We start from the raw sequence: 26844 nt of genomic DNA, 5'->3' as shown, positions 1-26844 counted from the left end.
CATCGAGTAATTAATTTGCAAGCAACCTTTATATTCTCAAGTAAATAATATTGTATAGTCTTTTGTTATAACATGTTCAAAAGGAAAAGAGAGCAGTATTTGAAATTATCTCGCATATATTTGTGATGTTATTTAACTAAAATCTTAAGGTATCCTTTAAATTTCAAAAATTAAGAGCAACCTTATATTACAATTTTTGTTTACATTTATTATAGTTATCAGGTTGTTACATTTACATTTCCATTATTTTAAGATGCTTTGTGTGTATATTTTTAACAATGAAACCAATTATTGATTTATCTCATATATTACTTTTCAAATATAATAACTTAGATGTAGTTTAGCTGTAAGAAATGCTGTACATGTCAACTGCATCTATTATGTTACATCTGTCATAGTCACCACGTCCTTAGCAATATAACACACAGATAAAGTACTATTACATAAATCTTATGGGCAGGGACATTTGTTTGTAACTGTCTATTTTTGGTGATTTTTATTTTTGCCCCATATGGAGTGGGTACTGTCTATCAAGTGAGGCTTGGCAGTAGCTGCAGGAGCAGCAGCATCAAGAGTGAGACACTGATGAAAAGAGAAGAGGTGCTGCAGATCAGATTTCTTCAGGAGGAGGAAGGAAGTAATAGGTCAAGGGAAGATAAGCAGTAGACAGAGAAAAACTGGCCAGAGTAGTAGCAGAAGATCTAAGGAGGATGGGGAAGCAGACGGCTTTACAAAAAGTATCATGAACAGTGTTGTGTGCTGAAGGGAGACGGAATGCAGGGGAGACTTGCAGTGCCTGGAATGGGCAACAAAGAGGTTCACAAGCCAAGTGGAATGACTCAGTCATAAGACGGTAATGACACGTGAGAGACCACACTCTTTGGAGAAGCATCCCAAAGAAGAGAGGGTGATATGGAATCAGGGAGAGAGACACTGGGAGAAGAGGCTCTCTTCTTGAAGAGGCGCATGGAGAAAGAGGGAGGCATGGATAAATGTGGTGTATTTTTCCTGGGCCCTGGGAAGTTAAAGGAGTTCCCAACAGATGGTCCTGACTTAATGAGATAATTTAGTGGTGCGAAGGAAGGCTGAGAAGAACGTTGCAAGTCTGCGGATACTGAAGGGAAGAGAGAGGCCCCACAGCAGCTGAGAACCACGTGTGGTGAGCATGAATGTGTACTGGGCTGATTTTCATGATTACAGGATTTTTTTTTAGCATTGAAGAACTTCATGTTTAGTGTTCTGCTGTCTTGGAGATAAGAACAGAGAGGGCAATGTGGATGTTAAGCTAGAGCTGTGTATGAGAGTTACTGCAAACAGAGGAGGAAATGCAAATTTAAGTGAAATAGTCACTTGGATGACCAATCGTATTGTCTACAACTGATAGGACTTGGAAATTGACTAAGGAAACTGATGACCTGGGAGGAAACAAAGTCATTCGAGGGAGCAGTCGTCTGAAGAAGTTTATGGGGAGTGAGGACTTGAAACTCACCTAACAGTGGGGTTACAAGGCTATGGTTAAGATGCTGGACTCTGAGGTTCTGATGACATGGTTCAGTGCCTTGGCGCCAGGTGACTTAAGAGGAGTGGAGTTGGAGATCAGGAAATCACAGGCTGCCACCCTAATGCCAAACTTCAATCCACAGCTCTAAGTTGGGTGGCACTTGCCTGATGTTTGCACTGACATCTTTCACAAAGCTTCTCATGTCCCTCCCTCTCCCTCAGCCACAGGTTGACTTCGTCTCCTGTGTCCTCAATGATTTCCTGCATATTCCTGTTTATTCTTATGTTCTCAAATCCTTATTTCCATCAAGCATCCAAGAACCTTGACATAAGAACAGCCACAGAAAAATGCATCAAACATTAGTTCAAGGACATTGAAAGAAAAACAATTTATAAAATAGTTACAAATTACACAGGTAAATGATGGATGGTACATAAAGTTTTAACCAACTTCTACCTAAGCTAATAATTTAGATTTCTCCCTGTGTAGTGTTAAGTCTTCCCTGCCAATCTTCACCCAGTCATCAAATTATTAACTACATGGAGTCTAGACACAGAAACCAGGACCTAAGTCCTAAGAATCTCACCATCTGACACGCATGGCATGCATCTGGTCCCCCCAAGATGATCTCAACCCGCTGGCCCATTACTGGCTGTCTAAATGGAAGTTAATATTTCCATGCCATTGTCACTATTCAAAGGACACATGGAGAAATTACAAATGGCTACGATCTTAAGTCATCAACCCATCTTTTAAAAAGTAAATAAGGCTCTTTTTATTTTTTCTCCCAGCTGCTCAGTCACTTTTTGTGACAGAAATGCAGTGTCATTATCTTTCAGTGTGAACTCCACATGAAAGCTGAAAATGAACTAGAGCGTCTGGAAAATGTGGCCTGGTTAAGATCTACCCATCAGCAAGCACTCGAGCAATGTCTGAGTGGCCTGGTAATGGAGCTCCTCACAGGGCCTGTCACCAGCACATCACAGGCATCACTCGGAGGCATTTTCCATGGGGCATAGCCAGCTCCCTGTTTCTTCAGGTTCAAAAACTAAACCTTCCATATACCCCACCCTCTCAATGAGAAGCTCAATGTAAACTGTCCACGCTAGGAAATGAGGTAACAAACAGTGAGTAATCAAGGGTCTCACGTTTGCTGCCTCAGTATTTCCCTGACTATTTTTTTTTCTCTCATCTTCCCTTTCTTTTCACTAGAATTCATTTTCTGAACTCTTTTCTGTCACAGATGCTTAACCTTCACTTTGCTTTCCTGAAATGTGGCCTGGAGAATCAGGTCTTTTCAATCTGCTCGATGTGTTTTTCCGCCTTGGCCAACATTAGAATTGGAAAAAATTTGGGGACCGCATAAAGCTGGCAGGACAGAGCCATCCACACCATATTTCTTTGTTATTTGTGCTTAATATATTGTTGGCAGCCTTGTCTGTTTTAGGTTCTTGGCAGGATTTGGTCTCTCTTTCCTTGGCACTATTCCCTCGTTTTTGAACATGCAGGGAAATTTATTTAGAGAGCTTTTCAAGAGTCCATTTTTAGACCCATGGATGGAAAACTCACCAGTCGACCCTGTTCCATCAAACAGCCAAGAAGCAGTCCTTATTGGAATTAATCATTACAATAATCACTAATAATTAGTGATGTGCACATAAATTTTGAACCTTAAAAACACAATATATGTTTGCAACTTGCATAATATCTCAGTAAAAATCTTCAGAAGACATTTGTGGCAATGTACAGAATCTCACTGTGAACTCTGGCTGAGAGGCCATGAGGAGGCAGAACACATTTGACAAAACGCAAAATGCCTTGAAATGCAGAAGAGTTTGGCAACGTATTTGTTGCATTTGGTTTTAGCTCATTATAAAGAAACTGTTTTGCAAATCAGGTAGAATAAGCTGCTCCCTAATAATTAAGGCATGTGTCCTAAACGGGTAGTCAATTTCTTGACTGGAGGCGACCTTGAGCTGATAGCACATGTCAGTTCAGAGATGTAGTGCAAGGAGTGAATTTTGTCAGGTCTATTATACTGTATAAAAAGAGATTTCACCTTGATCACTGCTGTCTGCTTAATGGTTATTCCAGTTCACATCTCATTTGGTTAACAGAAATTTAGAGAAAAAACATTAAAACTGGTGAAAAAAAATCATCAAAGTGGAAAATCAGTCGCTGGCATCTCTTACTGCAGCCCCATTATACTCGAGCTAACTTACAGCCCCTCTCTAACCTATACATAAATCATTCTTCAGAGTTTATTCCAATCGTTGAAACCTGCAAGTACATGGATCGTGTACTGCCAAAAGATTCTGTGTTGGCATTTAAAATATGAATTTAAAAGCTTAAAAATATATACCACATTAAGGTTGTTTATCTCTGATATGTGGGATTGTTTTCTCCTTTTATTCTTTTGTATGCAATCGTTTTATAATTGGATGAACAGTATGTAATTTTAAGAAAGAGAATGTCTTTCCTCAAGTATCAGGAGAATGAACAATCTTAAAAATTAAAATCTACTTTTTGTGCAAGAATTTTCAAACACTTGAGCAATTTTTGACTTAAATCCTAACGTTTCATGACTGAAGGTGTACTTAGCAACTATTCCATGGTGCATGCTCCAAAAACTACTCCAGTATGCCAGTGAGTGTTTTCTACTCCAAAGAATAGTGAACTATGTCCTGTCAGCCCAACTCGACTGACTCCGTCTTTTTCTATGGCCCACAAGCACATAATACTTTTCATCTTTTCAAAGGGTTGTATTTTAAACGGTTATTTTAGTACCTACACAATCCCCTCTGCTTTTGGTATACGTGTGTTTGACAGTGAAACCTAAAACATTTATTTTCTGCTCCTTTAAGAAAGAACTCACTCATCACTGATGTAACAAAAAGTGGTCCATATTGAAAGAATTGTAGGATACAGTAAGTAAACACAGAAAAAATGTTTTTTCACTCAATCCTTCTCAAAGCTTTAATGTGCTATTATGTATTATAACAGTAACTAAACTATAACTATGCATCCTCCCCAAACTATTTGACCATATAGATCTTCCTTCTGGGCAGGCTTTGTGATATATTCAAGGTTATTATGAAGTGTGGTGCATGTGTTATTCAACTAAAGGAAGTTTTCTCTGTGCCTTTGTAGAAATTCATAAAGACAACTTACTACATTCAGGGCCCAGATGCAGCTCTTTATGGAAAACGACGTCACGCAAAACAGTGCCTCTGCTCGGAGTTCACAATCTTTTCGAGAAATACAAGATTCATTTTTTAAAGTGTAGAAATGGTATCTCTCAAAGACATCAGTAATAGAAATAAAACCAATAATTAAATGTGGATTTATTCTCTTTTTTCTAGCACACAGCCTTTGGGATGGGGTAGAGAAGGAAGCGCCCTTCCTTACAAAGACAGGAAATCAGGCATCTCAGTTTTAAGAACTGTGTCTCTTTATCCACAGGGATTGGTAAACAGACTTTTCAAAGTGTTGCTAAGAACCATAAAACTTTTGTATCTTTTGTATGTCAGGGCTTTAGAGAGAAGAGGGAATGAAGAAGAGCTGAAAAGAACATGTGTAAGAGACCAGGAGAGAGTGTGGGATGTGATCTTGAAGCCCAGAGCATGGTCTCCAGAGTGTTCCAGGGGCAGTAAATGGCCAAGTGTGCAGGGCCAGTGCACAGATGTTGGTCAACGCAAAATGGCGCGTGCAAGTTCCACAGCTGCCGGATAAAACCCTGCACCAACACTGTGACCCTGCACCCACATTGTGGCCCAGGAAATGTCACCAGAGAGGCTTGCCTTGCCCTGGCTGTGGGAATAGTGCTCTGCTTGTTCTTTGAAACTTGTTTGTTCAATTTTGACCATCACATGAATGGAATCAATATCATGCCACATATGTTAAGACATTGCCAGGAAAACACAGGACAGACAGACAGCAAAACACAGAGAATTGTGCAGGTTTCAAGGAGCTGAACTCCGTGAGTTTTACGTATCTACTCATTGTAAATATAAGTAATGTTTTAAAAGAGGTTTTGCCTTGACCTAGAGCATAAGGAAGTTCCCTGACTCAAAATATTCTACTCTCCACTACTTCAATTGTTCAGTTTTCCTAACTCCCCAGATCCTTCAACAGGCATCCAGGTCTGCCCAGGATGCAGCCCAGAGATTTCTGGTTTGCCCTGTTTAGAAATCCAAAAAGTCTTGCTTTTTACCTTTAGATAGTTCCCAAACAGGAAAATAACCCTATTTCTTAAGTGTTAATAATATGAGAGGTAATAAAATTGATTAGACATTAAGATACACGAAGTATGAGATGGTTAAATCAGACACAGAAGAACAGGAGATTTTAACCTGTATGAGACCTTCCTGTAAACCAAGGGATAGGCATAAATGACTTTGAGACACAATGAAGCATGAAGACTGAGACCACCTGGCACCCACACCTCACTGGGTCAGAATGTTCCCTAGCCCAAATTAAATATGTGAGCTCTCTAGATGATGTTACATAGAATATTATGTTACAAAGGGAGCTACTTTGATCGTAAAATATCTCCATTTTTTACCTTTGAAAATACATAACTGTCATGGATATTTTTAGTGGATCATGCTCCATAAATTCATACATTTCAGTTTGGTTCACTATAAAAAATCTAAGTTGACCAGATATAACCTGCTAAAAGCATTCTTTCAATAACGACTCTTCCTTATACTAGTAAATGCTATCAATAATTTATGTTAGCATGTTTTTAAAAAGACCTATTCGTAATTTTTTTCTTTGTATTCTCACTCTTGGTGTTCATATGATAGAAAAAAAATGGGTTATAGATCAGCTACTAATCCTTTCTTTCCCATTCATTACTTTCAAATATCATTTCCTAAGTTCTTTATTATGCTAGGTTTTAAAATAAAATAGCTCAGGCAGCAAAGAATTGGAAAATTGAAGCAAATTACAATTGGAGACATGGCATGGACATCAAACCTTGAAATCAGAAAAAGATGTGGATTTGAAGCCTAATTGCATGCACACTAAATGATATGAAAGGGTCATCATCTGCATAATGGAGATGATGATACATGGGCCTCATAGATTTGCTTAATGACTAAGTAAAATAATATAACAAACATGTTTAGCACAGTGTTATACTCTTAGGAAAATCTGAGTAAAAGTTAACTATTATTTTGTTACAGTTTTGAAGGTGATACGGCATGGTTATTGGTGACCTTGAGAGACAGAAAAATTCAGAAGAGCATAAAAGAAAGTAGATAACTACTGCTCATCAATATCCAGCTCTCTTCTATAGTGGGGCATATGGGATTCTTGTACTCCTTCATCTCCTCGAAGGTAAGTGCATGTGACTTGTCCTGGCACCTGAGATCCTATTTCCTAAGCAAGAAGTGACATAAGCCATTCCCAGGTGCAAGCACCTATGAGCCGGTGCTCACCTCTTCAGCTGACCCTTCCCAAGATGCAGTGACCATGGAAGCACTTACTGATATGGAGGTGCCTATCAGTAGCACTCAATGGACGTGGCCTAGAATATCCAGCTAACACATGGAGAAAGCTGTCCTGAGAATTCACAAGCTATAAAATGGACTATCTTTGTGTGAGAACTCACTATTTCTGAGGCTACTTCACTGAGAGTGTTTATTATTACAGAATAATGTAGACTATTTTGACTCATGCAACTTGTATCTAGAGAAAATTCAGCAACTTTCTATAATTAAAGTAAGGTTGTCTGAATTTATGTGCATGCATTTTATTGCCATTTACATTTCATGCTTCCCAAAGTACAACCCAGCATACAGTGTGATGAAGGAATTGGATAAACATGCATACAGTGAATGACAAAATTTCTTCTTGCATTTTGAGATTCCAATAAAAGAGGTCTAAATGTGGTATTATACTTACTGTATCAAGTAGCTGATTTTGCAGACTAATTTTCATCCACGGTATGCCCCTTGCACAAAGAGCACACTGCTCAGAATGCATATTGACAAATGCCTGATCCTTTCTAGTCATGATGAATAGAATAGGTTGTCATAACAAATTGCTATCTTCTAGAACAGATTTTGAAAAAAAAAGCCAATAGAGAGAATGTCAACAATCCTTGGGCTTTTCAGTTGACGATAAGTAGAGATCAATACCTTTTATTTAAATGGACATGCATTACACCTGCTATATTCTTTCTACATTGATGTCAACTTGGCATTTCCCTAGAAATTTTTCTTACAAGAAAAGCAATATTGTATCCTTTTATTCCTTCTGTCCTGAGTCTATATGCATGCTATTTCTGTAGAAGGTTTCTAGAGAAGAACCTTTCTATAGAAGTTTTTAACAGCCAGCAATACAAACTAAAATTTGAATAAAAGAGAAAGTAATTTCTTGTTAATAGATTACCTTTTATTATATTTGAGATGAGACGTTTAATTGGAATATTTATTGAGAGAGGCAAATTGTTTCAGATCATTTCAACACCTTACATGGAATATATGTACGTATTTATTTCTATTTTATGTGAATAGTATGATTAACTGCCAATCATTTAGAGTTATTTATACTAAATGCTAGATGATTTTTATGTAGTATTTAAATCTATTTCCTCAATCCTAAACCAAAAATATATATTTGATTTTCTTTCAATATCTTTGTTACTTATGACTCTTATTAAGCTCAGGATTTAATGGTCCTGGCTCTATTCCTGACACCTTATCAAAGTTGTGCTGGAATTTTTTCTTGAGCAAACTGCCACTGTATTTCGGAATGCAATGCCCTGCCTCATCTCTTGTGGTCACTCCTGCAATTCCCCATGTCTCACAGCTCCACTATCATTTGAAATGAGACTTTGCTGACTTCTAAAACACTTTCATTGTTCTTTCATTCTTATCTTCCAACTTCTGGTCAAGATAATCCGAAAAGTTTACCTTTTACATGTAGACTTTGAAGCGTCACAAGATTCTAAAGAATTTCGTGTAACGTATGTGCTGAGGGTCACCCCTCATTGTGTCACATTTTTCACAAATCTATTTTAACTTCAGTTTCAAGATGCCATTGTGTCCAAAGGGGCTGGGCATGTAAGAGTCACGTGACACTGGAGCATGTCGGGTAGGAAAAAAGCTCCACTAGGACCATGATGGCTGGGATCCCTGGAGGTCCTAGCAGAGAGTACGAGATATGTGTTATGGTCATTCATCCCCCTAGAGAAACACTGGAAAATAATATCATAGCCAGAGAAAAGACTCGAAAGGAACCTAAAGATGTGGCTTTAAGTCACTTCCTCTATGATGTGATCATGATAGAGTCTATCAGCTCTATTGTTTTAGTGCAGTTGCTATGAAACTATTCTATTAAAATAGAATAGAAATTTAATATTCTATTCTATTCTATTCTATTCTATTCTGTTATATTAAAAGTCAAGAGCCTCATCAGCTAATGAGAGGAGCTGAGTCTTCCATGTGCCAGAAATTTTAGCCAGAGAGCTAAAGCTTCTCCCAATGCTCAGCAGGAAATGGGGGGGCTTTTTCTCAGCTTCTATGCAATTGTTTTGGGGGAAGGAGCACGGAATGGAGTCAAAAAACAAATATACAACACAACCAGCCTACCATCTAGGCTGGGTTGGGTAGCCAAACAGCTAGAGAAAGGGAGGTCAGGGAGAAAAAAATGGGACACTGACACCTGAGAAGACACAGGGAAGGGCCACAAATCTAAGAGACAGAGAGGGAGAGGCAGGAGAGAAAGAACATACACAAACTGAAGGAGTTTGAGTGTAACACACACACACACACACACATCTTTCTAGGGATTTAAAAAAACAAAAAATAAGATTTTCATACTATATATTCAGTAAATGCACCGGGGAATGGCTTGGTCACCGCTGAAACTGAGGTCTGCAAAATCAAGTTAAGAAAGGCGTACAGCATAAAAAAGGGACATCTGAAGGACATAAAAGGAACCTGGAAGATAGTGTAGGGTAGTGCCAGGAAAATAAAATGTTTACAATAGGAGCTTCAGAGTGTAGGAACACAATACAACTATCATCATGAAAAAGAAAAAAGTCTAACCTTAGAGTATGTAAAAATTCAGTGAAGATATTCCTCATAGAACACTGAGAGAAAGCTCTAGCCAAATGAAGAAACAAAAATACAAAGCTGAAAAGATAAGGATTTGTGAACGTCAGAGATGAGGAAATATTGGGGGAATATGATGGTTAATATGACACTTGAAAATAATGTATTCTGCAATTGTTGGATGAGCAGATCTAGAAATATCAGTTAGGTTAAGGTGGCTAATAATGTCCTTAGGATCTACTATATCATGAATTTTTTTTTTTCTCAAATTGTCCAATTAGTTACAAAGAAACATGCATGAATATCACCAACCATGTCTATTAATACCTCTGAAAGGTGCTGTGGATTTGTCTGTTTCTCCCTTAAATCTTGACAGTTTTGGCTTCCTGTTTTAAAGTTCTCTCATTAGGCACAAAATACAGTATTTATAACTTCTTTATGTTTTGGCAGTTTTATCATTGTAAGACCTCTCTCTCTCTCTTTTACTCTAGTAAAATTCTTTGCCTTGAAGTCTAGTTTGAATCTTATTAATATAATCTCTCTTCCTTTCTGATGTTTATTGTTTTAAGGAAATATTATTTCTAATATTATATTTTCACCCCACATATGTTTGTGTGTTGTAAACCCTTCTCTTGTGGGCAGAATACAATTGACTTTTCCCAGATCTATCCTGCTAATTCCCATCATATGATTGGATTATTCAGTTTATTACATATAACATCATTATGAATATGATTTTTTAGGTGTACTATTTTGCCATGTTTCCTTTCCATTTTATTTTTTGTTTCTCCTTTAGTCATTCTCTTAAACTTTTTTTGATTATTCCATTTTATTTAGTGTATTGAATTTTTAGCTATTTTAAAAATCATTTCAGTAGTTTCTCTAATTATTACAATATGCATTTTTAACTTAGAGTCATCTTGGAGGCATTATTTAATTACTTCAGGTAAAATATAGGAAATTTCAAAGAAATGTATTTTTATTTAACGTTCCCATCCTTAGTGCTTATTGTCATGTATATTATATCTACGTACATTATGAACTAAGCTAAATTAAACAAAAACACTTTGTGCTTTAAAAAATCATATATTTTTAAATGAGATATATAGATGAGATGATAGGTGATTGATAGATAACAGATAGATAGATGGCATAGATAGATAGATGATTGATAGATAATGTACATAGATAGATGATAGATAGGGCACTAATGACTTCAGTCAGACAGGGTTTGGATTACTAAAGTAGACTTATAGGACCCCGTAGGACAATGCCTATGAAACAAGCTTACTATAGGAAAAGGATAGAACATAGCAACTGCACTAAAGCAAGGACATGCACAGCAGCCAGAGGCTACCCCACAAAGCAAGACCCATAGCACTCAGAGTGGGCCCCAAGAGTCCTCCCCTGAAAGACCTTGTAGATGGATGCACTCTCTTATTCAAATCCAGAATCACTGACCTGTACCTGGATACCTCCAAATCTCAGCTAGGGCATTTTAAACCTATATATTATTAGTTTCTAAGGCTTCAGTAAAAAAAAAAATACCAAAGATTGAGTGGCTTAAATAACAGAAATTCATCTTCCCACAGTACTTGAAGCTGGAAATTCAAGATCAAGATGTCAGCAGGGCCAGTTCTTTTTGAGACATTTCTCTTGACTTGCAGATGACCATCTTCTTGTGTCTTCACACGGTCTTTCCTTATCGAACATCTGTGTCCTAATCTCCTCTTCTTATAAGAAGAGATTCTTACAAGAATGCAGGTCATATTGAGTTGGACACTATCCTACTAACCTCATTTTAACTTATCTAACTCATAAAGGCCCTATCTCCAAATACAGTCACATTCTTAGGTACTAGGAAATAGAACTTCAACAAATGAATGTGAGGAAAACACAGTTCAGTCCAGAACACCCTGCTCATCACGTGGGCATAATCTTGCTATCCAACCTGCCTCACTGGCAGAGCCCTCTGGAGACCTTACCTGGATCAGTGCAAATCCTTGATCCCATTACACAAACTACCTCCAACCCCCCTTGTCCCCATGATGATGAAGCACACTATTAGTCAGAACATATAGTGCCTTCACTAGGCACCAGTACTGTGCAGAGACAACATTTATTTCAACAAAAGAGTCAGGTCAATTGAAGCCTTCCTGTTGTAATTAACCCTCGGTGAGGTGTGTGTGTGTGCATGCATGTGTGTGTGTATATGAGAGTGTGTGTGTGTGCGCGCGCATGCACACGTGCATGCACGCGCGAGAGAGAGAACACATTTCTAGATCAACACGTTTCTAATTGTTACCTATGGGGCGATTTGCCCAACCACTCCACTTACCGTGATCAAAAGTTGATCTTCAGTTTTGACTGACCTTGCAAGGTACCAGGGAGAGAAGGAAAAAAAAAAGCCCATCATAATGGGAATTCCAACAGGAGATATCTAAATAAAGGTGGGACCCTATGGAGCTGGGTTCCCCAATAATGGATAATCCCACTTTAAAACAACTTCTTCCCATTAGTCCCTTTCCCAGGTGACTACAAAGGAAGTTGCCTTATTCAGAGCAAACAAGAGGAGAACAAATACATGTATGTATGTTTGTTCTACATTCATACAAATGCAAATATATATGTGTGTGTGTGTGTGTGTGTGTGTATATGTATATATGGATAGATTTACAACCACAAGACTATGTTTGTGAATTGTGAACACTTATTTATTTAATATAAGTGGCTCAAAACATCTGTGGCCATACATTGAATTTAAAATGGTTCCAATTTAAGATGCCAATTTAAGATTTAAGATGTCAATTTAAGGCAGAGACAAATTCAAATGTTTTCCAACTGATGACACTTTGTCCTGTGCCTTAAACAATCCTCACAAATAAAATTAGCAGCTAAGTAATTAGATGTCAAGGAATCAAGACACCATGGCTGATAGTAATCGGAGGAAAACAGTTTAAAAAACAGATGTAAAACTCTTTTGATATGATATTTATCAGACATATATGATAAAGCAACTGTATTAGTCTGCTCTTACATGGCTATAAAGATACTACCTTACACTGGGCAATTTATAAACAAAAGAAGTTTAATTGACTCACAGTTCCACATAGCTGGAGAGGTCTCAGAAAACTTACAATCATGGTGGAAGGTGAAGGGGAAGCAAGGCACATCTTATATGGCAGCAGGGAACAGAGTGGGAGAGGGGTGAACTGTCAAACACTTTTAAAACCATCAGATCTTGTAAGAACTTCCTGTTACAAGAACAGCATGGGGGATACTGCCCCCACGATCCAGTCATGTTGCACCAGCTCCCTCCCTCAATCCATGACAATTACAATTGGAGATAAAATTTGGGTGAGGACATAAAGCCAAACTGTATTATTCTGCCACTGGTCCCTCCAAAATCTCATGTCCTTCTAAAATTGCAAAATCAATTATGCCTTCCCAACAGTCCTCCAAAGCCTTAACTTATTCGAGCATTAAGCCAAAATCCAAGGTCAAAGTCTCAGTGGAGACAAGGCAAGTCCCTTCTGCCTATAAGCCTGTAATATCAAAAGCAAGTTAGTTACTTTAAAAAAATGATGAAGGTACAGGCACTGGGTAAATGTTTCCACTTCAACTGATAAAAATTGGCCAAAATAAAGTGGCTAAAGGTCCCACACAAGTCCTAAACCCAGATGGGAAGTTGTTAAACCTTAAAGATCCTAAATCTCCTTTGACTCTGTGTTTCACACCCAGGGCATGCTGATGCAAAGGGTAGACTCCCAGAGCCTTAAGCAGCTCCACCCCTGTGGCTCTGCAGCATACAGCCCATGTGGCTACATTTGCGGGATGGTGTTTAGTGCCTGCAGCATTTCCAGAGGCAAGCTGTCAATGTATCTATCTACATTTCTGGGGTATGGAAGACAGTGGCCCTCTTCTCACAGCTCCACTAGGCAGTGTCCCAATGGGAAATCTGTATAGTGGTTCCAACTCCATATTTGTCTTCTGTAATACCCTAGCAGGGGTTCTCCATGAAGGCTCCACTCCTGTAGCAAACTTCTGCCTGGACATCCAGACATTTCCACATATCCTCTGAAATCTAGGTGGAGGCTCCCAAACTTCAACTCTTTTTTTCTGTATGCCCACAACTCTAACAATATCTGGAAACCACCAAAACTTGGGACTTGCAGCCTCTGAAGCCATGACTTGAGCTATACCTTGGCTCCTTTATTAGAGTTCTCTGGAGGGACAGAATTAATAGGACAGATGTATATATGAAGGGGGAATTTATTAAGGAATATTGACTCACATGATTACAAGGTGAAGGCCCAAAATAGGCCTCTGCAAGCTGAGGAGCAATGAAGCCAGTCTGAGTCCCAAAACCTCAAAAGTAAGGAAGCCAGCAGTGCAGCCTTCAGTCTGTGGCCAAAGGCCCGAGAGCCCCTAGCAAACCACTAGTGTAAGTCCAAGAGTCCAAAAGCTGAAGAACTTGGAGTCTGATGTTCAAGGGCAGGAACCATCCAGCATGGGAGAAAGATAAAAGCTGGAATACTTAGCAAGTCGACTTCTCCCACCTTATTCTGCCTGCTTTATTCTAGTTGCACTGGCAGTTGATTAGATGGTGCCCACCCACATTGAGGATAGCTCTGCCTCTCCTAGTCCACTGACTCAAATGTTAATCTTCTTTGACAACACCCTCACAGATACACATAGGAACACTACTTTGCATCCTTTAGTCAAACTGACACTTAATATTAACCATCAAAGTTCCACCCCTTGTGAACTTGAACCCATACACATCTCCTGAAATTATACATAATCTCCAAATAAAGACAATAATGAGGTCATAATTATGGCTAAGAAAATACAGCTATCCCATATACAACTGGAAGCGCATTAATCCTTAACCTAAATGCTATTACATAAAGTTAGCAACACTTAAATGCTAATATGAAGTCAGAAAATCTTATGTCACATGAAAAGGCAAATAAAGGAAATAAAATTAAATTTTTTTAATACAAGTGTATACATGCATAAACCTATTCTTAACAAAATAAAAAATATATTCATGACAATTACAGTCCTCATTTCTGCAACTGGTCACATTGTCATGTCTGGTTTCGATGACTACCTTCTTCTTCTACCCATTCTGTATTCCCTTTGCCTTCTGCAAGCACCTCAGGGGTCATGCTTTTTTTCTCCTGGTGGAGTGACCCAAACCCAGAAGAGTCTGGGCCATTTGTAGTCCTGCCTGGGTTGGGCCATTTTAGTTTCCCATTGACCTTAATCACAGGGCATGGTAATACTAAGAATGCCCTGGAGACATTCGACCCATTGTCTTAACTATTAACATTTGACTCCTTGTTTTTTATGCAAAGGTCTTTGGGCTTGAATTCCTCGCCCAGAAAATGTCTCCCCACCCCCCCCATATGGTTAGGCTGCAAATTTTTTCAAACCTTTATGGTCTGCTTCCCTTTTAATTGACTCACAGTTCTGTATGGTTGGAGAGGCCTCAGGAAACTTACAATCATGGTGGAAGGCAAAGGGGAAGCAAGGCAACTCTTACCTAGTGGTGGGAGAAAAAATGGGCAATGTGCGGACTGACAAACATTTTTAAAATCATCAGATCTCATGAGAATTCACTCACTATCATGATAGCAATATGGACAAGTCCACTCCCATGACCTAATCACCTCCCACCTTGACATATGATGATTACAATTTGAGATGGGATTTGGGTGGGGACACAGAGCCAAATCAAACCAGCAATTATCTTACTCTGATTGAATAAATGTAAATGAAAGAACTTCAGAAAATAGGGACCTATTAAAAATGTCTTAGCAATCCTGCAAAAACACTAACCAGAACTTCTGCAAATGAAAAATGCTATAAATGAAGTAAAAACTTTTATATATATATATATTTTAAAATAGATATAACAGGAAAAGAAATTATTGGATAGAAAAATACATCAAAATAACTCATTTTGTCCTCTTTGTAGTATAGAGGGCAAAGAGGCTGTAATGGAAAATAATTTTTAAAATGGAGAAAAAATTAGAAAGTCAGACATAGTCTATTATCCCATTAAAAGGCTAAAGATAGAAAAGGTGGTAGATGCAATATTTAAAGAGAAAAAGACAAAGGAATTTTCAAACTGATAAAACAGACCGATTCACATTATTAAAATACTAATCAAATCAGTATGGTATTTGTATGGAAGAGTAAACGTTATGGTTGTTAATAATTATTCTACTTCTTCTGGTATTTTCCCATTCTTCTTCAAGTAATATGACCATGTGACTTGCTTTAGTCAATGAAATATGAGCATAAATACTGAGTGTGTCTCCAGGCAGAAACACAAGTGAGTGCTTCACCATGTGTCCCTCCTCTTTACTGTGTGATAGTGGAAGGATGCATGTAAATAGAGACTGCTTCACCATGGATCTCAAAATATGTGCATCACACTTGCAGAATGAGCAGCAAATCAACATTTGTTGGTTTAAAACAAGGACATTTTGGGGTGTTTGTAAAACACAATAAGCTAGTTGACTGCTACTGAAACATGAAATTAAAGAAATCAATCAGTGAAACACATGTGGATGTCAGGATGTAGACACAGGCATTAACATAATTCAATCAAAAATCAATAGATTGTTTAATGAATGGTATTGCCACAGTTGACTGTCTATCCAGAAGACAAATATAGGGACTCTACATTCACTCACATATATCTTAAACCATATTCTAAAACACATTTTAGATAAATTAAAGGTGCTGAACGTTAAAAAATTAAATGCCTACAGAAAAGTTAATGCTTACAGAAAACCTAGGGGGCTAAAAATAAGGGTCGGAGAGATTCTCTTTTTAACCAAGGCTTGAAGCCCAGGCATTTTTAAAAGGAAAATTGGCATATTGAATTACAGAAAAATTTAAACTTTTATATAGCAAAAGTTACTGTGAAAAATGCCAGTAGAAAAACATGTGAGCTGGAAAAATTTATTATAAAGATGATAATGTGTTATTAGCTATAATATAAAATGACAGCTACAGATTTGCAAGAAGGAAACAAATAATACAAGAGCAACTGGAACATAATGATCAATAGAAGTGCAAATTTAGAGGCCATGAAACGTATGAAAAGATCGAATTCACTAGTATTCAGACAAACGTAAATAAATATACAATAATATATAACTTAATATCAGTCAGGCTGAAAATATATAAGCTACAATACTATTTCCAATAGGGTGTGTGCGGTAAAGAATACTTTCAAACATTTCTGATGAAAGTGAGAAATGATACTACTTTTGTTTAGAAAATAATCTAACATCTATCAAAGTATAAAGAATAATATATATACATACATTCTAACAATAAAACCTCACTCTTCAATTTAGCCCATAGAAATTAAAGTACTAGAACACAAAGAGGTTTCTTGCAAAATTATTTGGATTAGAAAAAGAATAAACAAAATGAATACATATACAAATATAATCTATTTACATATATATGAAGTACTATATATATAGTACAAAAATGAAGAAAGAGAGAGAGAAAGAGAGACTAATTCATTGGGAATAGCATGCCGGGGGGATTTCCACAAAAATTAATTAATGAGAGAATGATGATGCAAAAATCTATAAGCCTCACCACCACGGGCTAAGATGCAATGGGGCCTCAAATAAACTTGAAAGGCAATCTAGACCACAAGAACTGCAGCACCTAAGCAAGTCTTAGGGCTGAACTGGGCTGAGACAATGGACTGGGAGAGTGCATGACCTACTGAGATACCAACTGGGGTGGCTAAGGGAGTGCTGGCATCACCCCTCCCCTAACCCCAGGCTGCACAATTCACAGCTCCAAAACAGACCCTTCTTTCCTTCTTCAAGAGAGGATATCAAAGAGTGGGTATGAGTTTGTCTTGCACTGCGGGTACCAGCTGAGCCACAGCATGATAAAGTACAAGTCAGAGTTGTGAGGCCCCTGTTCCAGGCCCTAGCTCTCGAACATTTGTAGACATACCCTGGGCCAGAAGAGAACCAAAGGAAGGAACTCACTGTCCTGAAGGAAAGGACTCAGCTCAGGAAGGATCCATCACCTGCTAACCGAGGAGCCCTTGGACCGTGAATAACCAGCAGTGACACCCAAGTATTATGTTGAGGGCCTTAGGTGAGATGCTGAAACTCGCTGACCTCAGGTGAAACTGAGGACATTCACAACTGTGGTGGCTACAGAGCAAGACTCCTTCTACTTAAGAAAAGCAGAGGGAAAAGTAAAGGGGACTTTGTCTTGTACCTTATGTACCATCTTGGCCACAGGGGGGTAGGGCAGCAAGCAGGCTTTTAAGGTCCCCAGTTCCAGAACTTGACTCTTGGATGGCATTTCTGGACCCACTCTGGCCTAGAGAGGAGCCAGGGTGAGCCCCAGGCCAGGCAGCATTCAATACAAGCTAACTGAAGAACCCATGGGCCTAAAGGGAACATCGACAGTGGTTTGGCTGTACTTTATTTTTTTTTAGATGGAGTCTCGCTTTGTCTCCAGGCTGGAGTGCAGTGGCATGATCTCAGCTCACTGCAACCTCTGCCTCCCAGGTTCAAGCAATTCTCCTGCCTCAGCCTCCTGAGTAGCTGGGACTACAGGTGCCTGCCACCACCTCCGGCTAATTTTTTTGTATTTTTAGCAGAGACGGGGTTTCACCGTGTTAGCCAGGATAGTCTCGATCTCCTGACCTCGTGATCTGCCCACCTCGGCCTCCCAAAGTGCTGGGATTACAGGCTGAGCCACCACGCCCGCCTGATTGGCTGTACTTCTAATGGGCCTGAGGTGGTGGTGGCCATGGGGTGAGGCTCTTCTGCCTTTGGCAAGGGGAGGAACGAGTGGGAAGGATTGTGCCTTGTGGTTTGACTGCCAGCTCAGCTGCAGTACAATAGAACACGAGGTAGACTTCAAAGGTATTTGGCTCTAGCTCCTGGCTCCCGGTTGGCACCTCTGTATGCCCCTAGGGCCTGGGATAACTTGCTGTACCGAAGGGAAGGACACAGGCCTGATTAGATTTGTCATCTGCTGATTTTAGAGCACCAGGGTTTTCAGCAACCATAGGCAGTAGTTAGGGAGTTATTAGAGCAGCCTTTGGGCAAGACCCAGTGCTGTGCTGGTTTCAGGTCTGACTCAACTCAGTCCGAGGGGTGATGGCCACACAGGTGCTTATGTCACTCCACCCCTAGGTCCAGGTGGTTCAGAGTAAAGAGAGAGATTCTGCTTGTTTGGGAGAAAGTAAAGGAAGAGAACAAAAGTGTCTGTCTGGTAATCCAGAAAATTATTTTGGATCTTGTCCAAGACCATCAAGGAAGTACCTCTACAAGTCTGCTGGAACCACAGCACTTCTGGATTTGGGTTTCCCCCTAAAGCAGATACAGCTTAGATCACAACAGTCAAGTCCCTTAGAATTTCTGGAAAGTTTTCCCAAGAAGGACAAGTAAGCCCAGACTGCAAAGACTAAAAGAAATCCCTAATTCTTCAATGCCCAGACACTGAAGAATATCTACTAGCATCAATGCCATCCAGGGAAACATAACCACACCAAATGAACTAAATAAGGCACCAGGTACCAATCCTGGGGAAACAGAGATATGTTTACCTTTCAGACAGATAATTCAAAACACCTGTGTTGAGGCAACCCAATGAAATTCAAGATAACATAGAGAAGGAATTCAGAATTCTATCAGATACATTTAAAAAAGAGATTGAAACAATTTAAAATACAGGAGAAATTACGGAGTTGAAAATTGCAACTGGCATACTGAAGAATGCATCAGAGTCTTTTAGTCACAGAATTAATCAAGCAGAAGAAAGAATTATTGAGCTTGAAGATAGGCTATTTGAAAATATACAGTCAGAGGAGACAAAAGAAAAAAGAATAAAAAACAATAAAGCCTGCCTACAAGATATAGAGAGTAGCCTTAAAAGGGCAAATCTAAGAGGTATTGACCCTAAAGAAGAGCTAAAGAGATGAGGGTGGAAAGCTTATTCAAAGGGGTAATAACAGAGAACTTCCCAAACCTAGAGAATAATATTAATATCCAAGTACAAGAAGGTTATAGAACACCAAGCAGATTTAACCCGAGAAGATTACCTCAAGGTATTTAATAATCAAACTCCCATAGACCAAGGAGAAAGAAGGGATCCTAAATGCACCAAAAGAAAAGAAACAAATAAAATACAGTGCAGCTGCAATACATCTGGTAGCAGCAGAATTTTCAGTGGAAACTTTACAGGCCAGGAGAGAGTGGCATGACATAATTAAAGTGTTGAAGGAAAAAAACACACACACTTTTACTCTAGGATAGTATATCTGGTTAAATTATTCTTTAACATGAAGGAGAAATAAAGACTTTTCCAGATAAAGAAAAGCTGAGGGCTTTCATACCTCAAGAAATGCTAAAAGGAGTACTTCAATCAGAAAGAAAAGGATTGTTCATGATCAATAAGTAATCACCTAAAGGTATAAAACTCACTGCTAATAGTAAACAGAAAAGCACAGATCATTATAACACTGTAACTGTAGTGTGTAAACTACTCTTATCCTAAGTAGAAAGACTAAACCATGAACCAAACAAAAATAATAACGACAACACTTTTCAAGACATAAACAGTACAATAAGATATAAATAGTGACAAAAATGTTAAAAAAGAAGGGAAACGAAGTTATGGTGATGAGTCTTTACTAGTTTTCTTTTTGCTTATGTGTTTAGGCAAACAGTATTAAGTTGTTATCAGCTTAAAATAATGGGTTATAAGATAGTATTTGCAAGCCTCATGGGTAATCTCCAAATAAGAAACATACAATGGATACACAAAAAATAAAAAGCAAGAAATTAAATCTTATCACCAGAGAAAAATCACCTTCACTAATGGAGGAGAGGAAGGAAAGGAAAGGAAATGAAGACCACAAAGCAACAAAAAGCAAATAACAAAATGGAAGGAGCATGTCCTTACTTATCAATAATAACACTGAATGTAAATAGACTAATGTCTCCAATTAAAAGACATAGAGTGGCTGAATGAATTAAAAAAAAAAAAAAAAAAAAAGAAAGAGACCCATTGATCTGTTGCCTGTAAGAAACACACTCCACCTATAAAGACACACATAGACTGAAAATAAAGGGATGGAAAAAGATATTCCTTGCCAATGGAAACCCAAAAAGACCAGGAGTTTTACTAACATCAGACAAGGTAGCTTTCAAGAAAAAATTTATTAACATAAGACGAGACAAAGAAGTTCCTATATAATGATAAAGGGATCAATTCAGCAGGAGAATACAATAATTTTAAACGTATGCATCCAACACTGGAGCACCCAGATATATAAAGCAGATATTATTAGAGCTAAAACAAGAGAGAGATCCCAATACAATGATAGTTGTACATTTCAACACACTGCTTTTAGCACTGCACCAATCTTCCAAACAGAAAATCAACAAAGAAACGTCAGACTTAATCTGTACTATAAACCACATGAGTCTAATAAATATTTACAGAATATTTCACTCAATGGCTGCAGAATACACATTCTTTTCCTCAGCACATGGTTCATTCTCAAGAATAGATCATATGTTAGGTCACAAAACAAGTCTTAAAATATTTTTAAAAATTGAAATAATATCAAGCATCTTCTCTGATGACAATGGAATAAAACTTGAAATTAATAACAAGAGAAATTTTGAAAACTACACAAACACATGGAAATTAAATAATAGGTTCCCTGAATGACCATTGGATCAATGAATAAATTAAGAAGGACATTGAAAAGGTTGTTGAAACAAATAATAATGGAAACATAGACCAAAACCTATGGGATACAACAAAAACAATATAAGGGGTAAGTTTAAAGCTGTAAGTGCCTACATCAAAAATGAAGAAACACTTTAAACAAACAGCCTCACAATGCATCTTCAAGAACTGGAAAAGCAAAAGCAAACCAAACCCAAAATTGGTAGAAAAAGAAATAATAAAGAACAAAGCAGAAATAAATGAAATTGAAATAAAGAAAGTAATATAAAAGATCACTGAAACAAAAAGTTGCTTTTTTTTTTTTGGAAAGTTAAACAAACTTGACAATCTTTTAGCTAGACTAAGAGAAAAAGAGAGAAGATTCAAATGTACAAAATCAGAGATGAAAAAGAAGACATTACAACTGATACTGCAGATATTCAACAGATAGCAGCTACTATGAGCAACTATATACTAATATATTGGAAAATCTAGAAGAAATGGATAAATTCCTAGACATATACAACCTGCCAAGACTGAACCAGGAAGAAATCCAAAGCGTGAACAGACCAATAACAAGTAAAGAAATTGAAGCTGAAATAAAAATTTTCCCAGTAAAGAAAAGCCTGGGACTTAATGGCTTCACTGCTGAATTCTACTAAACAGTTAAAGAAATAATACCAGTACTACTCAAACTGTTTCAAAAAATGGAGGAGGAAAGAATATTTCAAACGCATTCTGTGAGGCTAGTAGGCATATGAAAATGTGCACATATCATTGATCATCACACAAATGCAAATCAAAACTACCGCAAAATATCATCTCACTGCAGTTAAAATGACTTGTATCCAAAAGACAGGCAATAACAAATGCTGATGAGGCTATGAAGAGAAGGGAATCCTCAGACACTGTTGGTGGGAATGTAAATTAGTAAAACAACTATGGAAAACAGTTTAGAGATTCCTCAAAAAACTAAAAAGAGATCTACCATATGATCTAACAATCCCACTGCTGGGTATATACCCAAAAGAAAGGAAATCAATATATTGAAGAGATAACTGCCGCTCCTATGTTTGTTACAGCTCTGTTCACAATAGCCAAGATTTGAAACCAATCTAAGTGTCCAACAACAGATGAATGGATAAAGAAAACGTGGTCTGTATACACCATAAAGTACTATTCAGCCAAACAAAAAAAAAAAAAGCAAGATTCAGTCATTTGCGACAACATGAGTGGAACTGGAGGACTTGTGCTCTTTATGTTAAGTGAAATAAGCCAGGCTCAGAAAAACAAACATTGATTGTTCACATTTATTTGTGGGATCTAAGCATTAAAACAAACCCATGGAAATAGAGAGTGGAAGGATGGTTACGAGAGGCTGGGAAGAGTAGTAGTCGGGGGTGAGAGGGAGGTGAGGCTATTTAAAGCGTATGAAAAAATAGAATGAATAAGCCGGGAGCGGTGGTTTATGCCTGTAGTCCCAGCACTTTGAGAGGCCGAGGCAGCTGGATCACCTGAGGTCAGGAGTTTGAGACCAGCCTGGCCAACGTAGTGAAACCCTGTCTCTACTAAAAATACAAAAATGAGCTGGGCATAGTGACAAATTCCTGCAATCCCAGCTACTCGGGAAGCTGAGGTGAGAGAATCACTTGAACCCGGTAGGTAGAGGTTTCAGTGAGCTGAAATTGCGCCACCGCTCTCCAGCCTGAATGACAGAGCGAGACTCCATCTTAAAAAAAAAAAAGAAAAACAAAAAAGAATGAATGAATGAATAAGGCCTAGTATTTGATAGCACAAAGGGTGACTAGAGTTAATAATAATTTAATTGCATATTTTAAAATAACTAAAAGAGTGTAATTGGATTGTGTGTAACACAAATGATAAATGCTTGGGATGGATACCCCATCTTCCATGATGTAATGGTTACATACAGCATGCCTGTATCAAAACTTCTCCTGTACCCCATACATATACACATATACCTACTAGGTACCCACAGAAATTAAAAATAAAAAATGGGTTCATGCTATATATACTATTTCATACTCTGCTTTATTCTATCACATTAATCTGCATTATTTTTATCAAAGCACTTATTGGAAATGATCTTACATTCACTAGTAGGTAAGCTCTGTGAGAATAGGGATTTTAACTGTCTGGCTCACTACTTTATCCTCAGTAGCTAGAAGAGTCCCACACACAAAGCAGAGGCTCAGTAAACACAAATGCTGAAAGAATAGTTATTTTTCATTTAATTTGCTCTATGTAACTTGGTGGTTAGAAGGTATACCACTATGAAGAAATACAAATTTATGCAGCCACTGACCTAGTGTTTTATGTTTGATTTTGTTTTCAAAGTTTTCACTAGTGACACAATGCTCTACCTTCTTGTCGCTAATCTGGGCACCCATCCCTTAATATTCCCTTGATTTAAATTTTGATGTATGAGATTAATGGGTCAAAGCATATGCATATTTTAAGTATTTTTATTTACTTTTCCATACTGAGATCTATAACCCTTTTTTCTCTTCTATCAGCTTTACATGAGAATATCTTGAATCTCTGCCAACTCTGTGTCTTGCTGTTTACCATTGCCAGTCTGAAAGACGAAAAATGGCTTCTAACTTTTTATATTTGCCTTGCTTAGGTTATTGACAATTTTGGACTTTATCGTGGTAATTTATGAATTGCTCTTTATATATTTGTTCAGTTTTAATGGAGTCATTGTCTTTTGCTCACTGATTTCATGAAGATATTGAAATCATAAAAGCAGTAATCATTTTCCTCTCATGTCATAAATATTCTCCCCAGTTTTTAATTTGCCTTTTACTCACACTGATAATTTTCTAATGATCTTCAAACTTAGTTTATCAATTTCTAGCATCTCAGAAGCTCATGCCAAGAAATCTCAAGTTTAAAATAGTCTTCCTTTTACTGCCAATTTTTTGTTGGGTTTCTTGTATGTTCTTTTGAATTAACTTCTTTTAAAAATACAATTAATTTCTGTGGATTTTTACAAAATATTTGGAAAAAATCATAATACATAATTTTGAACATAACATAGATGTTGATGGAATAGTGAGGTTAGCTAGCACTGCAGTTTCGCTCATACATGAGCAGTGTTGATAGATCACATTCTGCCAACTCAGAAGCAGTCATCTTTACCTACTATGTACAATTTACCCCTGATCATGCCAGTTTCTTCCAACTGCTAATTAAAGTGTTAATGACATCAGAGACATGCACACAAATCTATGGGCGAAACTGAGGTAGAAGGCAGGACGCGGCACAGGAGGTAGGTCTTGACTCCAGAGGTGGAGCTCAGACATCAAACCAAATTGAGGACTAGCTAAAACAGGGACACAGAAAAAGCAGCTTTCCACAAGACACTCCCATCCGTGTGCCACGTCAGTTTACCATTGCCGTGGCGACATCCAGATTTTACCACCTCTTTTCATGGCAATGACTTGATGACCAGAAGTTGCCATCCTTTTCTGTAGATTTCTGCCTAATCTGCCCATTAAAGGGCAGATTAAATTGCATGTGATTGAAAGTGGATGTAAATATGACTGCAGAACTGCTTTTGAGCTGCTGCTCTGGGCACACGACCTATGGGGTAGCCCCACTTCACAAGGAGCAGGACCGCTCCTGCATCAAAAACAAGCTGAAGAGGACAGCACATTTATATGGACAGCAAGATTTCCAAAAGATTTTCATAGACTGTATCACAAAACAATAATAGGATGCTTCTCTGACTCACCTCCAGTGAAACTGCATGTTAATAGGCACCTACTCTGTCCGTATTCCAAAATTAGGTATGATATTCACCAAGTTAAACTTCCAAAGGGGTCCCAGAAACCCGTTTTGTACATTCTTAGCCCTCACTACATTAAGGATACACGAGGGTAGGAATAAGCAATTAGAAGGATGATTTATTTAAAGAAAACATCCCCTCTGTTTCCTCTGCAGTGCCCCTCAGCAAGGAGTGCCTCCTGTAAACATTTATGAACAGAGGTTGCCAGGACCCCTTTGCAGAGATCAATATGCATCCCCTGGAATCTTATCTCTCTGACAGCGTCATTAGGTAGAGGATGTGAGAGAGAACTTGGATTTCCCCTAGATCTTCTCTGGGTAAAATATTTGGAATGGAAAGATGACCTCAACTTATGCATGGAGCACAAAAGGCTAAGGCACAAATGGTTGGGGTCAAGAATGCTGAAGGCAAAAGCTCCTCAGCTGTGGGCAGCAGGGTCCCTGCAAGACTCACAAATGAGCAAAGAGGATGAGTCAGTAGATTACCTGTCAGACCTAGACAGAGGCACCTTCGGGGGATAACCACGTCCAGGGAGTTTTTAAGAGAGGATCAGTTTCCTGCCCATTCTCTACTTCTTTCTCTTCGACACTTGTAACTCTACAGGAATCAGAAAACAAGGTTCTTAAATGGGGTGGGGAAAATTAGAGCACAAAACCCCTTCCGTAACAACAGGATCCCTGTCTTCTAGCAAGCTTAAACCAACAGAGTTCATCGCCAATGAATTTGGGAAGTTTTCTTTTTTCACTTGAATTAAACATTTTAATGATGGAACTGAGGCTATTTGTGGATGGATAAAAATGATTGGAAAACTGTCTATCACTAAAGAGGGAACTGAAAATGTATTGCATCTGTGTTCTACTTCGTTCACACACAGGAGAAAAACTCGTCCCACAGAATGGGTTTGAAAGCTCAGTGGGGACAGAAAAAGAACAATTGTTTTCTAATCTACTGCAGATCCTTTTTTTTTGTCTCCAACATGATGGATATAATTACAAACTCAAATCAATAAGAGTATATTCAGAAGAAAAGATTTTAAGGATGACTATCACATCAGACACCTCGTTAAGTAAAAATTGCAAGGAACTGAATTGAGGTTCATGAGTGTGTTGATTTAGGGATAATCATTAACTGTTTAGTTATGATTTGTGTGCCTTTCTGTTTATAATGTAATCCAAAAAGCTTTAAAAAATTATCTGGCTTGACAAGTCTATTCAAAACTGACTTTATATCGGCCAGGCGCGGTGGCTCACGCCTGTAATCCCAGCACGTTGAGAGGCCAAGGCAGGCGGATCACGAGGTCAGGAGATCGAGACCGTTCCGGCTAACAAGGTGAAACCCCATCTCTACTAAAAATACAAAAAATTAGCTGGGTGTGGTGGTGGGTGCCTGTAGTCCCAGCTACACGGGAGGCTGAGGCAGGAGAATGGCGTGAACCCAGGAGGCGGAGGTTGCAGTGAGCCGAGGTCACGCCACTGCACTCCAGCCTGGGTGACAGAGCGAGACTCTATCTCAGAATAAAACAAACGAACAACAAAAAAAGACTTTCTAAATTGCCCCTGGAAAAGAGCAGCAGGGTGTTACCTGACCACAAGTGTAGCGTGCCTGGTGAAAGCTAAAACCACTCTAAGCTCCCTGTGTTTGCGAGTGACACTCAGATACAAGGGCAGCTAAAAGCCCCTCACAGTTATCACATTCCTCATGCTTAGAAA

At 38.3% G+C, this 26844-nt stretch overlaps 1 long non-coding RNA gene across 1 annotated transcript; it reads right to left on the bottom strand.

Moving 5' to 3' along the window:
• Positions 1–1048: 1048 nt before the first annotated feature.
• On the bottom strand, positions 1049–21981 carry LOC140713228 (uncharacterized). Its single transcript, XR_012095119.1, has 4 exons — positions 21853–21981; positions 11906–11939; positions 11163–11297; positions 1049–1822 (listed from the first exon to the last, which is right to left on the bottom strand). It is a non-coding gene; the product is annotated as an uncharacterized lncRNA (long non-coding RNA).
• Positions 21982–26844: the final 4863 nt, after the last annotated feature.

Source organism: Chlorocebus sabaeus, chromosome 13, assembly GCF_047675955.1.
Source record: "Chlorocebus sabaeus isolate Y175 chromosome 13, mChlSab1.0.hap1, whole genome shotgun sequence".
Taxonomy (NCBI): domain Eukaryota; kingdom Metazoa; phylum Chordata; class Mammalia; order Primates; family Cercopithecidae; genus Chlorocebus; species Chlorocebus sabaeus.
Note: the sequence above shows the minus strand (reverse complement) of the source record. Positions and strands in the feature narration are given on the sequence as shown.